We start from the raw sequence: 13,771 nt of genomic DNA, 5'->3' as shown, positions 1-13,771 counted from the left end.
TGAGGTGTTGAATATGCTTTCTTATCTTAGCACCACTCCAAGAAAAAAAAATGAAAAAAATCAATGTCCAAAGAGAAATTCAAAAAGAATTAAATTTTGTAGAAATTGTCTTATGTCTATATGCATAATATTTTATTATTGCCTCTTCATATCATATAAGGGGTGTACATAAATTGGTTTCATTATCTCACTAGACTCAAACTTTAAGTCTAGTTTGAATTCAAACTTTGAAGAAAAATATGATAATTACAATAATGATTCAAAAATATTAATTCTAAACTCTAAAAAAAAATTATCCCTTAATTTTCAACAATCACCACTTTTCATTTGAATTCTAAAAGAAAATTGGAAAAGTCTAAGTGATAATTAAACTTGCTGAACTTGCTAAACTTGGATGATTAAACTTTAGATTTGAACTTTGAAAGAAAATCAGAAAAGATAATTTTTTTCACTTAAACCTAAGGGATAATGTTTTTCACTCCAACAAGTACATTTAGGTTTAAAACTCACACTAGAGACAGTTAGCTCTTATCAATATAACTCCATAGTGAACTACATCTTGAACTTAGATTCTATAGAAACAACTATTTAAAATACACATAGTACATGTAAAGCAAAACTTCTAAATAGGTTCACATTGGTTATGCATAATATATGTTATTTTATGAGTACTCATAAGTTTAAGCTACTTATAGAATGTGGTTTCATAGTCCCACTCACATAGGTGAGACCTCCAAGTGTTTCTACAATGGACTCAATTCTAGACACATTTGCTTTTGTCTAACTAATATTAAAACTCATCCTGAACCACTTAATAGAAAGATGCTAAGAAATATTAGTGCTATCCTAACTACTAGATCTACTCTTTTCTACCCATTGAACTTTTAAGATTGGCTTTTTCTAATTAGCAGAATTGGGTTACAGTTGATGGTAGATGTATCTTGAACTGGTCTCTACACTAACCCTTTGGTGAAAGGATGTACAAGATTATTTTCAATTTTTTTAGACATCACTCCTTTACCTCTCATATTAGGCATAGTTTCTTGTTGATTTTTATACATCTCTTCTTTCCTTATACTATTTTTGTTTGACTATCTCATATTGTTGATTTTTAGACCACTCCTTTGTCTTAACAACAACTTGCCAATTGGCTCTTTGATATTTGTTACATATTAAACTTGTTCAGCTTGAGAAGCAAAAACGTATGGATCATCAGTTTTCAACTTTCATGTAACATTAACCATCCATCACACTAAAACAATGTACAACATTAGTAACTACTTATAGAATATATAAACTATAAAAAATTACATAAAATGAATAATTTCAAAAGTTATAGAACTTACTTCACAAACTCTCTAATTTCTTCACAATTTTCTAGCACATGCATTCTACATCGAGCCCATTCATTCAAAGTCAACTCTTTATTTTTCCCCCTAGCAAAGGCCTCCCTGTTTAAGAAAAACTCGCAGCATAGAATGAGAATAAACATCACTCCCCACATCATTTTCTTCCAACATGATTTAACCTAGTATTAGTTCTATGTAAATTCCATAAAAAAAAAAAAAAGCAAGCATCCTTATACAAGATGCTTTAGCAATTGATATTTGCTTTAACATATTATTTATGTCTAAGAAAAATATCACTATATACCAAAAATGTACCAAGTTTAGCCCCACTCACAAGATCAATGGTTGAATGCACCAAGAAAAAGAGGGAGAGGGGGGGATAATCTTCTCCAACTTATAAAGTGTAAAGGAATTGATTTTTCAAGTCTATCCAAGTCACCAAAATGCAAAACTTTAGTGCAAAACTCTCTTAAATAAATGCACAACTCAAGTAATGCTTCACACACCTTTTATCCAACAAACCACATACTACCAATGAGAGATATCGATGCAAAAGTACATGACAATCATAACATTTCATTCCAAAAACCTTACAATCAGTATGACTCGCATGTTGAGAAATATTGTAAGAATGACCATCTAGAACTTTTAGATTAGTTAATAACAAATAGAATGCTAATTTTATTTTCTTTAGATAGAGTATAACATGTAGGGTGAAACACATTCCTACCATCGCCTAGGGGAGTTAATTGATGCTCAGGACTTATACCCAGAGATTCTAAATCAAAATGAGCATTTATACTATCTTTTGTTTTTTCCATCTTCAGTAAAGTCTTAATTATATTGTGGCATATAGTTTTCTCGATATGTGTGATAACCATATTATGCTTCAATTTAAGTGTTGTCTAGTATGATAGTTGGGAAAAAAATACACTTTTTTCTCCAATTTCCAAGTAATAAATCATCTCCACACTATCTTTTCCTCGGAATCTTACTAAAATTTACCTATTTAATGAAAATAGAAAAGTAGCAGGTTAAATGGAGTTCAAATTCATGACATGCATGAATGTTAAAAAAAGCAATCAAACTTCACCTAAGAAAATTGATTATATTGTTCAACAATATCATCCCCTAATAGTTATTTCGATGCGCTTCAATTTTCTTTGGTAACATCAAATGCTTTATCATTTTTCACCAAGAATGATTAATTTGTATGAAGCGACCATGACCAAGATAGCATAGTTTGTGTCCATTCTAAAGGCTATGAGAAGGCATTTCAAAATTGCAAGTAGGATAGGCTAACTTTCCTTTGGTGCTCCATCCTGATAAATTACCATAAGTTGTAAAATCATTGATGGTCCATAAAAGAGTTGTACAGAACTGAAAGTTACTCCTTGAAAAATACATCATATGTCTATACAACTGTATCCTTAAGACATTTCAAGTTACCAATCAATGTCTCTATGTATATATCAATATTATTTCCAGGGGCTTTAGTACTAGGAATCAATAGTGACATCATAAAATAAGGATCTTTCATGCATAACCAGGGTGGGAAATTATAAGCAACTAATATAACAGACTGCACACAATAAGTACTTATATTCCCGAACAGGTTAAAACCATCACTTGCCAAACCAAGTCTAACATTACGTGAATCTTCTATAAAAAAAAAGAATGTATTGCATCAAAATTTTTCCAGGCAAGAGAAGCAACTGGGTATCACATAGACTCATTCTAACAAGATTTTTCGTTATGCAACCTCATGTCCTTATCAATATTAGATGACATGCAAAATCTTCACAATCATTGACTTAATGGAAAACATCGCAAGACTTTTCGGGGGATCCTTTTCCTATGGTCATGATCATTAGTCATATTTCCCATTTTCTTATCATTTTTCCATTTATAATTACCTCAAGTTGGACAAGATTGGGCATACTCATATTTAATTCTATGAAGTATGCAATCATTTATTCAAGCATCTATCTTCTCGTATGAAAGACCTAGATCCCAAGAAACCTTCTTAGATTAGATATACAAGGTAGAGATTTTATTACCTTTAGGAAATCATCTTTTCATTATTTGAAATAATTTTGTCAACTACATTTGTACTAATCACGTAGAGTCATTTCCGCTTCAATACTTCAACAATAAAGGATAGTATAGAAGATTCTTCATAACTAGCATATAACTCTTGCTCCAATTCTCAGACAATCTATAAAATAGGAATTTACAATATAAAATAGAAAGAAAACCCTAAAAATTAATGTTTTAGAGAAGAGATATCATACTTCTTTGTCTTATTCATGACCACATCTACACAATTCTTATTGAGGTAAGCTCATTTTATATTTTATTCTTTATCTAATACTAACTTTTTATTGACATTTTGCTTTAAATAGGATTAGAATATAAGTTTTCCGTTCAGGTTTATAGTTTTCTTCTATGTACTATCAACAATAGGCTTGACTATAATTCTTACTTACCTCCTTTTCTTAAAGGGCATATGTTTGTTAGATCTTGTCATTTGTTATAGAAGGACACTCATGTACATTGAAGTTCTTGTTTTTTGTTGAATGGGTATGGCTAATTATTAAAGATTGAACAATTTTATGTTTCTCAATTACGGATTTTTTAGTTGTTTATTTCATGTTTATATTTTAATTTATGGAGATTTGAACAAGTTTATGTTTATGGTATTTGAATTTATGAAGATTGAATATTTTTATGCTTTTTCTTTATGGATTTCTTAGTTGAATATTTTTATGTTTTTCAATTGATTTTATACTAGTTTATTTTTATGTTATTTGGTGTATAAGTGTATTTCACATTTTGAATGTGGTGTACTTCAATATTTATTTATGTAGAATACTTGCTTGAAGTTTTAAAAGTCATGTTTTTTATTTTTTTTATTTTTTATTCTTCAATATTTGATTTTTTTTAATCACATATAACTAAAAATTAAATAATTTTTAATAAAAATTGTTGACCCCGGTTGAACCCCTCTACCCCTGACCCCTAAACTTTTCCGGGTCGATGCCCGGTCCGGGTCTGAGAACCTTGTTATTTAGTATTATATCTTCTATATTTCATTATTATCATGATGAATGCTTTTCTTTTGAAATCTTCTATGATGACAACATGCATACATTTTTATTGTCAAAGATCAATTTTTTTCCACATCAAAGATATTACAATATATTTATATCTGTTTTATAAATTAAAAGTTAATTTATTTCCTACCAATCTATATTAAATGGATCAATTCGAGGAAGATGATAAACTATATCTCATTCAAGCTATAGCCTACACCATGTTTTTAAGGATACACAACGAAAGATGTAGAATTTTTAGAGAACCTTCAAGTGAAAGGTTAGAAGTAAGGGAAAAATATTTGTTTAGGTTGATAGATAAGAATGATCTCACTAGTATCAACATGGTTCACGTGAATAAGTCCACTTTCTACAACCTATGCTCAATGTTATGTTGAAAAGGACTTCTAAAAGATACAATACATATGACCATGAAGAAGCAATTATTAATGTTCTTGCACACCATAGGGCATAACAAGTGCAACCATGTTATTGCACAAAATTTCCTAAGGCCCAATGAGGCGGTTAGTAGTTATTTAAATCACGCGTTGCTTATAATCGATAAATTACAACATGAGTATGTGCTACACCAAGTACTTTAACTCCACCATATATAACAAGGTGGATGCTACATCCTTATTTCAAGGCATTGTTATCTTAGATTTCAAATAATTGTATTTTGATAGGATTAATTCTAATGTATAGCATTCAACACTAGGATTGTATCAAGGTCTTAGATGGGATACATATTCAAGCTTGTATGATGCATTCGAAGTAATTGCATTTCAAGGAAGAAAATCTTACCTAAACATAGAACATCTTCACAGATGTAGATTTTGACCTTTATTTCACTTTTGATTAGCATTGTTTTGGAAAGATCAATACATGATTCTTTAATTCTTCATGATGCACTAAAAAGACCTAATGTTCTAAAAGTCCCTAAAGGTATATATTATTTTTTTTTGTTTTATAGACCCAGTTTATGACAATGGAACTCAATAAAGTTATTTTATATCTTTGAATTAGGAAAGTATTACTTGGTTGATGCCCACTATGCCACAAGACCTAGTTTTATACCCACTTATAGGGGTCTCAGGTATAACCCAAAAGGAGTTCAGCTCCCGAACACGTACAAGCCCTAAGAAACTCTTTCACTTGCAACATTCATATACACATACCTCTATTGAGAGTGTAATGTATTCTTTGAATATCTATTTTAAAATCCTTGCATCTAGGTCTTTTTTTCATTTAAGACATAGGTAGAACTCTTGTTAGCGTGTTGCACTTTACATAATTACATTTTTTGTGGTGATGAGTGTGATACGAAGAGCTTTTCTTTGGTTTTGTCCCCTATTTTGGGTGTGCTTAGTAGGACTTTGTTTGGTCTAGAAATTTTTTTGTTGTAGAATAGTCCTTGTAACCTAGATCCTTTATTAGGATGAGATCCGCACAGCTGTGCGAATTGGCATAGCCTGTGTTAATTCTAACCAAAAACCTTTTGTTGAGTAGAGATGCACACATCTTGTGTGAAATAGCATAGCCTATGCTAATTCCAGCCATAGATTCTTTTGTTGGGCTAAGCTCGGCATAGCATGTGCGAAGCTTTCCTACACACTTCTTTTTGTTGTCACAAGGGTATTGTTTTCATATTCAGACCCTAAACCCTTTTTAATTGTTCTTCTCCTCTCCTTGCTCTCATTCTATTAGCATCTTCCTTGTATGAGAAGAAACCTTTAAATGAACTATTCCCAAAATCGTCCCTCTTCTTCTCACTAAGATTTGACAAGGTAAGTACTCCCATTCTTCTTGTTTTCCTTTTTGTTTTCTTCTTGGCATTGTTAGTTAAATGATCCTCATCTTCCCTTCTAGATTGAAGCTCCATTCTTCATCATTCTTTCTCCTTTGAAGCTAGAAAGGTGAGTACTTCCATCTCTTTGTTTATTTCCTTGCATTTATGTTCCATTCCGTGGGAGACCTAGGGTTGTGAAAGTTGAGAAATTGTGAGATTGTGGGTTGCCATTCTTGTATGTTGAATATTAGAAGATGGAGAAAAGTGTTTGTATTTTGTTGTCCTCCTAGATTTGTTGAATCCATGAATATTTCTTGTACTGGAAATCATATACGGTAGCTAGGTCACTGTAGCACTGGTGAGTCTTGTCTCCTTCTCTTGTTTTCTTGGTTTGGAAGGAAATCTATCTCCATAGAAACTCTTTGGAAATCCTTGAACCCAAGTTTGAGCCAACCCTAGGCCTCTTATAGGGCTGCATTGCATATAGCTTTAGGATTTCTTTATGCATCTCTTTGTTCATTTTCTTTTGTTGATTTCTTATTTTCTTTTGTTTCTTGGTTCTTATGTGATTGTGTGGTTGTATTTGGTTAGGTGGTAAAAGCTCGGCTTGAGACAAGGAGCCGGCGGAGAGTGGCATTCCTTTCGGAAATCTGGTCTCCTAAGTTGATGAGTGGGTTAAGTTGTATCATGTAATTCTATTTAGATCTCTAAAATGTTTTAATCATTCCATAAACTTGTTCTATGATTTAATATAGTCCAAATTGATTTTTTGTTGATTGAAAGGGTATTTCTATGACATTAATTTTAATCGTTTGATGAAATTGTTTTCTATCTTCATCGTATTTTAAGTCAAATGTTTTGGTTGGTTTGAAATGGTGTTAATTTGGCAGCTATAGGCTACATTTATAATGAGAATGGCTTCGAGCATGTTATCTTAAGTTCTTTGAAAATCCTATTGTGATTTTGAGTTGTAATGGTTGAATTGGAATTTGTTGGAATCTATGCCTTATTGGATGAATGAAAATTGTTGAATGTTACAATGACTATAATGAATTTATTTGATATAAATGAGGTTGATATTATGTTTTGATGAATTATATTGTTATGTCAACAAATCAATGTGTAGCTATGAATCGTAAAGTTAATGAAGAGGAATAATGGGTGTAAATGATGCATGCTATTGGGTAGTCTTTATGAGGTTGATATTCGAACTTGCATAACACTATGTGTGTGCCATGAAAGATCAAATTACTCTTATATTGTAGAATTGCTAAAGTTTTAAGGTATGATGTTATGAATAAGATGCATGTTGCCTGAATGTAGTCTAATGTTATAATTAATCTAATGAATGTATGTTAGCAAACATAATCATCGTTGAATTGAAGTTCATAAGTATTTATGTGTATATTTGATATTAGTGGAAAGTTGGTGAATATTGTCCATGTGGAGATGGTTAGTTAGATTAAGTTAAGATATCTATATGCATGCACCCGATGGGTTAAGGAATAGTATTATGGTGTTAAAAATAATATTAAGATGATGTCAATGATTTCAGAAAAGAATAACACTAAGAGAATAATACATATCTTCACAAGTCAGGAGATGATTTTAGACAGATGTTTTCTGTAGTCAAATACAATACTGTATCAAAATAGTTGAGATCATATACCTAATGCTGTATGTGTTGCCTTAAGCTGGAGATTATATTGCTTTCTTGATGATGCATCCATTGAACTTATGAGGATTACATTTGGGGAGTTAATTAATTTTATTTGATGGTTGACTAAAAAGAATTTATTTAGTTTAGTTCATAATGGAATGTTATGGTATTCATGATCTTAAAAACAATATTATCTAAGAAAAAGAATTTGGGGAGTTAATTAATTTTATTTGATGGTTGACGAAAAAGAATTTATTTAGTTTAGTTCATAATGGAATGTTATGGTATTCATGATCTTAAAAGCAATATTATCTAAGAAAAATTCTATGTGTTGTACTGTGGCGAGCTGTTAGAACTATTATAGAAGAATAGGACCCTGGTGAGAGGTTTTATAAAGTCAATCAAAGCTATTACTTTTGAATAATAAACTGTAATGATTTCGTAGTTCAAGTTGGTGATCAAGTTAGAGTGGATCTCTTGTCATTTTGAGTTATGAGATCTATTTAGGCCAAAATCCATCATATTTTAATTAATTATCATTACATTTTGAAAGATATGTGCAATATATTCAAAAAGTATGCTCAATGTTCTCTTTTGACACTATTGGCATTCACTTTAGAAAAATGATTGTGAAACCCCTTTTTGTTCATATGATCATGCTTTTGGTATATTTGAATGTGACTTTACTTGTATTCATCGAATTGAATGATTTGTCAAATATGGTTGATTTTGCAAAACATGGTTAATAAGGGACATTGAACCATAAATTTTATTGGTTAGACTTTTAAATGTGAAAAACTTGTTTTGATGTATTTTGGACTATAACTATATATATATATATTATTTGGTTTTGATGATGGTGATCAGGGGCCTTAGCCCCAACGTATTCTTGCTTTTGACATTTCTAGATATGAAATGATTTTCATTTACGAAAATGTGAAAGCTTGTCCAAGATGTGGACATTTTGATACGTTTAAACTTGAATTGCACTATTCAGGCAACCCCTGATCTTGAACATATACATGAAAGTGTTAGCCAAAGGCTTTAATATTTTTGTCAGGGTTTAGTTTTGATGGTGATGAGGTTCGTTTACCCTCTAATGTAGTAGCGGGTTCTCACAGTTCAGCCTAATGGGAAAGCGATGTGGTGAACCCGGTTCATATTTAGTACTTATTCGGGAGACAGCAGAAGTCCCGACAATGCAATACATCGAGAAACCAGAGATTATCACATGGGGTATCGGTGGGCCAACGTCAAGGGTATGAAGACCTTGATGGCTCTCAACTTAGTCGCCACGACGGCGAATGTCGGAGATGTTTTTAAGACTATTGTTTTAAGAATGACTTTACATTTCAGTTCTTATAAAACCATGATTTCTTGAAATGGATCTTTGAATTGTGAACTCCGAATATGGTTTTAAATATTCTTCTTGAAAGATGATTTTACTGATGAGTGTTTGAGTTGGATTCTGATATAATCTCATTTGGATCTCTGTATTATGCAAAAGGCTTCCTTGTGAAATTTTAAGTTTTATTCAGTCTCGGAATGCCAAATCCCATTTTGTCGGTGAGTTTATAACAAGTTTCATAATGATTCATTTTAAAGTTGTTTTAAACCAAAATTGTTATTGATGAATGTTGGAAGTTTCCTTTGGATAAACATGATTCTTATACTCATTATGGAACCTATGTGTGTGTGTGTGTGTGTGTGTGTGTGTGTGTGCGCGTGTGTGTGTTGGTAGATTATGATGAAATGTTTTAAAGTTAAATGTATGCATGTAAAAGCTTATTTAATCGGATTTAATTGTTGTGATTTTATATCCTTCTAGGATCGTGCTAATCCACTCACTAAGTAACTTTAGTTACTCAGCCATATCTCCTATTTTCAGCCTTTAGTGTTTAGCAACGTCGTAGCGAGGTGAAGTGCTTGGCATCTACTTGTCTTTTCATTTTTCATCTTGAGTCTTTATGTATGTTCTATTTTTAGCATGTTGCATTGTGTAAGGAATATGGATCCACTAGTGTCCTTGACTTTGAGAATTTGTATTACTAGCATATTTGTTCTTTTTTTGAGACCTTAGTTACATTTATGACTTGTATGACTTTTTGAAACTGATTTGTCAAGCATTTGTGAAAATTCTTGTTTCCCTATGCCATTAGTGAACCTCGTATTTGTACAATTCTTACTTGTGATCCATGTTCAGCTTGGTGTCAAATCCAGGGTTTGGGAGTTTTATAGTCGAATCTACAATGACTTGGCAACATATGGTATAGTATGTGGCAATCCTTTGATTTTTTTAAATAATTTTATAATTTTTAATAATATTTATATAAGTTTTAATAGATCTTTAAATGAATTCTAAAAAATTGTGATTTTTTTTTTTTTTATAATTTTAAAAAGGGAAAATTATTGTTCATCCCTTATGAATTTCAAAAATTCCTAAACAGCCCCTCCAACTTTTGCACACCCCGGACAGCCCTTTAGTTTTAATTTAAATTCACTTTTACCCCCTCTCGGTCACTTCAACTGGGTTAAGTTTATAAATTTTCATTTTTACCCTTGCAAATGGTGGGGAAAAAACCGCCTAATCACATCATCTTTTGCACTTTATGCAATTTTTTTCTTCCTGTTTGTTCTTTTTCAGACAAAGTTTAGAAGGTTGAGCACTTCTTCTACTTCTTCTTCTTCTTCTTCTTCTTCTTCATCTTTCTCTTTTTCTCATTTGGTTTGTTTGATTTGAGTTCTGCCGGTTCCTGATAATGTGAGAATTTCTTCGTTGCTCCCTCTCTTTAATCATTCTGCGTGAGAGAGTAACAATTTATAAAAATGCAGGGCTATTATGGAGAATTTTTATGTTTATTGCTAGATACAACGGAGAGGGACGAGTGCTAATGTTAACGGAACAGACTTCTTGGAAATCAGTGTTAGCTAAGATATGTGAGCAATGGGGTCTCGATATTTCCCATGTCAGTGTGAAGTTTTATCACACCCGATGGACATAAAAACGATTTTTCCAATAGAAAATAAGGTTGACTTCCAGACGCATGTGTCACGTGTACTCCATCTTCAAATGCGCTGTAGTCGATCTTGTTGTTGAGACAGATGATGTGCCATTGTCATATCCTACTAAAAATGATTTCTTCTCATTGTAAAGTTCTTCTCTTTTATGTTTATCTAGTCGTAGAAGTTAATCATTGTTTAATTATCCCAGTTACAGTTTAAATATATTACGTTATCATTTAAATATTGCTTTCTCCATTTAAAATATTTATGTACTATTTATATATTTGTTTTAACGTTAAATTTTTTACTTACCGTTTAAATATTTTATGTTTCCGTTTAAAACTTGCTTAGCTACCATTTAAACATTTTATGTTTCTGTTTAAAACATTAACTGTTTCCGTTTAAACTTAAGTGTTGGCAGGAATTCAGACTCTACGAGCGCTCCCGTTCCACCTCATGGGGACCCTGACGATGTGGCATACCTTCCTCCCTCATCAGATCAATCTGAAGTGTTGTCGTTGGATATCGGACAACGTTTCCAAAAGCATTGAACATTTAAGAGATGCGCTTCAAAATTTTGCAATGAAACGGAATTTTGACTTCAAATTCCTAAAGAATGAAAAACACCGGGTAACTGTGGAAATGGACTACTCGAAGGCTGTCAATGGCGCCTTCATGTATCAAAGGAATATAATAAAAATACATTCAGAATCAAGATAATGCACCCGTCACACACTTGCGGTGGTGGAATTGGCTCTGCATCACATCCAAATGCATCCAAAAAATAGAGTAAGTGCACGAGTGATTCAGAAGCTCAAGGACCGGCCCTTGTCCAAAACCATCGACATTCAGAAGGACATGTTGTGAGAACATGGTGTCCACATTCCATACAAGCAGGCTTGGTTGGAAAAAGAGCATGCCCAGGTGGTCCTCAATGGCAGCGACATCTCCAGCTATGATTTGTTGCTTTGGTACGTTGATAAGGTGGTTGAGACAAACTCTGGCAGCATTGCAATTGTGGAAAGAGACGGTGAGCATTTTAAACGTGTATTCTTTTCTTTTAGTGCTTGCAGGCCGCTATTGTTTTCTCGATGGTACCCACCTCCTTGGAAAGTATCAGGGTACTTTATTGGGTGCCACAGGCAAAGATGAAAACAATGGTTTTTTCCACGTGGCCTTTGGTATTGTCGATAACGAGACCAATGCCAATTGGACTTGGTTCATTTCAAAGTTAGGTGATGCTTTATACGATGAAGGAGATTATCAAAGAGATAATTATATTCGTGTTGGACAGGTCTAAGGGCCATGTGAACACTATTGCGAGAGTCTTCCCTTCTTCCCCACATGCATACTGTCTTTAACACTTGGAGACCAATTTTATGAAATCCAATGTCAGACTTGGGAAGGCATTGAGGGAGGAGTGCTGGTCCATATATTTTTGATAAGTGTCTAAATGTACGTATTTGAGTGTATGTATTTGTTACCTCTAGCATGTATTTTTCATTAGAATTGATGCCCGCTTTTGTGCTTAATCGTGTCTTATTTGCTTTGCGAGGGCACGGGAACACCATGGATGACACGAGGATATGATTCAGGGTGAAAAAGAGAAGAAAAACCGGTAGCGATCATGCAGGGGTATTCACTGTAGCAAAGTACTATAGCTGGAAGTATTGTAGCATCAACACTGTAGCAAGATTCATGTATCTCATCACTGTAGCACCCGAAGAGTTTCAAGTCGAGTTTGGATCATGGCATACGGGCCTCAATCTTGCCCTGGTATAGAGCCCGGGATGATCACCGTAGCTATAATAGAAGATATTTACTTGATGGAGTTTGCCTACCCCAAATAGTGTCAATGTTGAGCTCCATAGCGAGTGGTATGGCACTCAGGATGGAGGCCATAGCGAGTGGTATAGCACTCAGGATGGAGGCCATAGGGAGTGGTATAAAACTCGGGATGGAGGCCATCAAGGTGGTATGATGAGTGCCATATAGAGGGATTTTTGGAGAAAGATTGGGGACTTTTTGGGCTGGACTTCTTGGAGACTCTAGGGTAGACTTTTGAAGGTTTTTTGGCAGCCATCACTTGGAGGAAGGGGAGAAACAAAGACACCATTCTTTGGGAGAGTTTGGCTTGAAGCTTGGGAAGATCAAGAGCTTGAACTTAAAGGGGAAGCCTCGTCATCAAAGGAGGAGAAGCATTCTGCATCTCTAGGGCTAGAAGAAGCATCATTCGGCCAGCATTCTCTCTCCTCTTCATCATTCGGACTAGGGAGTGTCTTTATGCATTTACTTCTTGCTTTTGTTGTGTTTGAGATACTTATTTGTATGATGGCACACTAGACCCCCAAGGGCGCCTGATGTAGGTGAACCTTGGGGGTTCATCTTGTATTTTGGATGCTACATTTATATTTGATATGCATTGGTGTGATTTATGATTTGGCTCATTGTGTTTCATGCCTAGAACTATTATATGGAGAAATCCTTAGTTCTTGTTTGGGTTGTACATGTAGACGTGACCTACTCGCGTGTACTAGATCGTTAATGAGCCAATAGGGGTATTTGTTGACCAACATGCCGAGAAATTGGGTGTAGGTAGCCCCTCCGAACCATGAGGATAAACTTAGGTTAAGTGTGTCCTTGTTGTGTGATCTCCATTCACTTAATGCAATCGTAGGAATATGACTAAGGAGAGATCCTTGTCATCATTTGTACGGCATTAGGGTTTAGCCGCCGAGAAATTGGGGTTGAACTATTGTTGAAGTCCGTCGGTCTAACTCACCCGTGCCATGTATATTCATGCATCCTTATATCTTGATGACCCCTCTTGGGAATCCTCATCCCTAGGCCTATTCTTATCATCATTGCTCTTGTG

Source organism: Dioscorea cayenensis, unplaced genomic scaffold (genome assembly GCF_009730915.1).
Source record: "Dioscorea cayenensis subsp. rotundata cultivar TDr96_F1 unplaced genomic scaffold, TDr96_F1_v2_PseudoChromosome.rev07_lg8_w22 25.fasta BLBR01000240.1, whole genome shotgun sequence".
NCBI classification, from domain to species: domain Eukaryota; kingdom Viridiplantae; phylum Streptophyta; class Magnoliopsida; order Dioscoreales; family Dioscoreaceae; genus Dioscorea; species Dioscorea cayenensis.
This window is presented reverse-complemented; position numbering follows the sequence as displayed.